Source organism: Hordeum vulgare, chromosome 5H (assembly GCF_904849725.1).
Source record: "Hordeum vulgare subsp. vulgare chromosome 5H, MorexV3_pseudomolecules_assembly, whole genome shotgun sequence".
NCBI lineage: Eukaryota > Viridiplantae > Streptophyta > Magnoliopsida > Poales > Poaceae > Hordeum > Hordeum vulgare.
In genome coordinates this window covers 160,112,699-160,117,353 of record NC_058522.1, presented here as the reverse complement: position 1 = coordinate 160,117,353, position 4,655 = coordinate 160,112,699, and positions in this window count along the sequence as shown.

The following is a 4,655-nucleotide window of genomic DNA, read 5'->3' as shown; positions in this document are numbered from 1 at the left end:
CGACTGGATGATGGGGACTCCTTAATTCAGTCAGGACTGACTAAGGGTCCTGTCCTTTGTGAGGGGTAGTCCTTGGGTAGGACCTGCATGGCAGGCCTATGACCCTACCCTAGGACTATGACCCCATCATTAGTCCCCGAATGGATTGGGGTTGGAACGACGAAGCTATGCTTGAAGTTTGGATCCAACTGGATTAGATTTGGCTTGGGCGTTGCTTGCCTCGATCCATTTTATCTTTTTTGACCAACGATGTGATTGGAAGCGCCCGCGAAACAGACTGTCGGAAGCCGAGTGCTTCCGCGGCATCTTTTGACGCGATTGGTCAACTGACAGCGGCCGATTTTCCAGGATCTCAAATTTCGGGTTCCGCGCGCTCAGCGGGGATGATGCCAGCGCACTCGACTAGCGCCTGACGCCTCGATTCTCGCGCCTTCAACTCCTCCACTGATATCGCCGCGGCCGGTCGGGGGGATAAGGTTTCGGGGCCACCCGCCAGTGACCCAGTCGAAACCCTATTTAAATCTGGGCGGCGAGGCTTCTTCGTTACGCTCGCCGAATCTTTCGTCTCGCCTGCTCCGTCTTCCTCGCCACCTCCAGCGCTCCTACATTCCTTCCTTCTCCTTCCTCCCGAGGGTAGCCATCGCCTCCATGACCAAGGGTCAGACCAGCAAGATGGAGGTGAGGAAGAAGAAGGGCAAGGCGGCGGCGCCTGCTCAGCGGCGGCAGCGCCTGCTGCCGGCGGGGTGTATTCAAGGTGATTTCCTCCCCTCCACGGTGACGGAGGGGGATCTGTTGCAGCTGGTGGAGCATGGAATGAACGTGCATAAGTCCTGGAGGCTGCCGGCGGCGAATGAGGTCGAGCCGGCGCCCCGGGAAGGGGAGCGCGTCTTGCATCTCAGCCACGTCCATTGAGGTTTTTCTTTACCCCCGCATCCTTTCTTCAAGGGTATCATGAATCACTTCGGTGCCCAACTTCACCATTTCCCTCCGAAAGCCATCGCCCACCTTTCTGCCTTTATAGTCTTGTGCGAGTGTTTCATTGGCTGTCCCCCCCATTGGGGGCTGTTCAAGCACGTATTTTCTGCTAGATCCCAGACCATCAAACGACTTAGCCAGTCGGATGATAAAACACATCTTCTCCAGCTCTGCGGGGGTCTAGGTTTCCAGAAAAAGAGTCGGAGCAGTTATCCTGCTCTCCAGTTATGTGAGTCGTTCTGGAACTAGCAATCGACGTGGTTCTACTGCCAGCATATCGCCTGTCCGAATGCTTCGACAGGGCTGCCTCCCTTCAGTCTGGATCGGCCTGCCCCACCTAAGCAACTCGCGCTCACGAGGGCGGAGAAGAACGACGTCCAGCCCTTGGTTGAGGCACTCGTGGTCGTCGTCAGGAGGGGGGGTCACCGGCATAGACTTGCTGGAGGTCTTTCTTGGTCGACGGATCCAGCCTCTGCAGGCTCGCGACCATGCCATTTGGCATTACACAGGCCCCGAGGACTCCACTCGGACCAACGTGGTGGCCGTGACTGAGGAGAGGGTGACCTCGTGGGTGCTCCAAATCACGGGCCCCTGCGAGAATCCCAAAGGATCTCGGCGAGTGAGGCCTTACAGCACCGATCATCCTCCACCGAATCAGGTGAGTGACATTGCCGAGTGGACTGAACTGTCCCAATTCTTGTTGTTTGTCTATATCTCTGTGTGATGTCTGATATTGCCGACTGAAATTTATGCAGGAGTGCACCAACTGGTTCTCCCCCGTCTCAAACGGGAATCCGGCGGAGGAGGAGGAGGAAGGCAGCCAAGAGGGTAGCATGGAGAGCGTTGAATACGTCTCCGACAGCGGGGAATCGGAGGAGGAGACCAGCGAGGAGGAGGAAGAAGACGAAGAGCAAGACTCGCCACCCAGAGCATCGGACCAAGCGCCGACACGAGCCCGCCGTCCCCTCGGCTCCTCCCGCGTCTTCGAGTGCTCCGCCTGCTGCTCCGGCGGTCCCGAGTGTTCGAAGCACTAAGAGGACCAGGGATGCCGCCACTGAGCCTGCGGGTCAGTCTTCTAAGGTGGCCAAGCCGAGTGGGCCTAAGCCTCGGAAGGCTCTGCCGCGAATGAGGGTTGCTGTCCCCGTCACCTCTACGTAAGTGTACACAGTTTTCAATTCTTTCTGATATCTGAGTGAACTTCTGTTTACTGGCCGAATGGGTCTCACTCGACAGGGTCGCTACTTCTGCCACCTCTCCGGCGCGTCAGGAAGACGACCCCATGGACATGGACAACGTCGTCTCATCCCAGCCAGGTGCGTTGTACGGACGTCGAATGTTTTATAGTATCGTGTCCCAGTCAGGTGCTTCTTTCTTTTTCTGAGACCTCGTGTCATTCGGTCTGTCAGGGGTGATTTGTCTGGGTGAGGGCGACCAGGGGAGAGCCGACCCAGCTGTGGAGCCTGTTCTCGAGGCTACTCCTCCTGCTGTCGCTCTCGCCGCCGACGTGCTGCCGACTGAGGCGCTGCCATAGACTGAACCAGTGCTGGTGGGTGAGGAGCCGACTGGGGCGGACCTTGAGATGCCTCAGGAACCTCCGACGATTCCAGGTTCGTCGAATGCTGAATTCAGCCCAGCGTCTTCCGGAGGAGCAGGTGGGAGTGGCCAAGTGGGCTATGGTGCAGGCGGAGTTGATGCTTGGAGAAGCCAAGAGGCCCTACGACTCCGTTGCGGCCTTGTACCAGCGGAGCTTGGAGCTGCGCGATGATATCCGAGTAAGTGGTCTAGTAAGTATTTACTTTTCTCGTGTAACCCACTGGGTGTTCTTGAATAGCAGTTGTTGTTTGCAATGGGTTCACTCTTAGTGAACCCAGTGGGTGTAGTCCCCGATACTTCTGTCGAGTGCTTGCACCGACAGTTGTCTTTATACATATTGTCTTTGCTTTGGTCGTGTCTGTAAATAATATGGCCGACTGCTAGCAGTTGTGGCACTCGGAGTGCACTTACTGTAAGAGTCTCCGAGAGTAAGTTGTACTCAGGTGGGTAACATTTGCCTCATAGGCGTAGGTGATAACATGCATCTCAATAGGGCGGGCCTGCTTGAGCTGCATGCCAGTGGGGTCACTCTCAGTGAACCCACTTGGTGTAGTCCCCGAGACCGCTGTCGACTGCTTGCGTCGGCAGGGGTCTGAAGAACTTAGACTTTTAACTGTTGAACTTTCTGATTGTCTCTTGGTGTTTGGTGGCAGAAAACCTGTGAAATGGGATCAGCCTATGAGACTCTCAAGGCGGAGAGGAATCAGATCGTTGGTGAACTTGATTTGGCTATGCTTGCAATGGCCGGCATGAAGGATGCTATGGCGGAATGGGATAAGTCATTGGAGCAGGCGCGTGAAGTGAACAAGGTGTTGACTGAGGAAGTGGAAAAGATGGGGAAACAGAGGACTGCGCTGATGAGTCAGATGGATGTGCTGAACAAACGATGCAGGGCGCAAGAGAAATATGTCAGTGACTGGGCTCGGCAGATGATGACGCGTCTGGCTGGTAAGTCCTACTTTTTCCGAGTGGTTGTGCTATGCGCGTAACACTCGGTGCTTATTGTCTGTTTGTCCTATTGTCGCAGATTTTTGCTTTGACGCGGAAGCTGAAGCAGCTGACGTGGAGCGTTCGATTCTTGAGAACGTTCCACTCGGCGACGACGCCAATCGGGATCTGCTCCGTGCGCACATCCGCGTGGGCAAAGTTGGTCCTTTCATCGGTGGACTGAGAGAAGTCGTCGGCCAAATCGACAAGGAGCTTTGGCCAGAAGATGAGTCGCGGCAGGAGATGGAGAACCTGATGACCCGACTGGAGGAGATTCCTAACAGAGTGCAGTCGTGGAAGAAATCTGCAGCTCGTTGTGGTGCAGATGTTGCTCTGTCCTTGGTCCGAGTCCATTGCAAGGAGGTGCGTGAGGAAAAGCTGAAGACACTGAAGGTCGCCAATAGGAAGAAGCTTCGATTCGAAGACTTCATGGAGACGTTCCTTGAGAGTGCTACCCACATCGCCGATGGAATCGACTTGCACACCTTCGTTGAGCCCTCTAGTCCTGGCGCTGACCCTACTGACGCGTAAGAAAACTTTATCCTCGGTATGCCGAGTGTTTTATCTGTAAGGTACTTTGGCCACTTCTGTTGGTTGTCACACTTTTAAATTGGTGCGGGTAAGCTTGATCCGCACCGAGTTAGCTATCTTTGCGAGCATTTTGGAATCCGTTTTTTTGCTCTTCTGTTGCAATGTTGATTCGAGTTCTTGTTTGGCGTTTCTTGGTGAAGCCAAAGGCAAATAGTCGATGCTGGATCACGACTAAGCCCCCGAGTGTGACGTGAAGTGCACACTCGGAGAAGGTTAATACTTAGGCGATGCTGGATCGCAGCTAAGCCCCCGAGTGTGACGTGTAGTGCACACTCGGAGAAGGTTAGTACGTGGGTGATTCTGGATCGCAGCTAAGCCCCCGAGTGTGACGTGTAGTGCACACTCGGAGAAGGTTAGTACGTGGGCGATTCTGGATCGCAGCTAAGCCCCCGAGTGTGACGTGTAGTGCAAACTCGGAGAAGCTTAGTACGTGGGCGATTCTGGATCGCTGCTAAGCCTCCGAGTGTGACGTTAAGTGCACACTAGGAGAAGTTTAATACTTAGGCGAT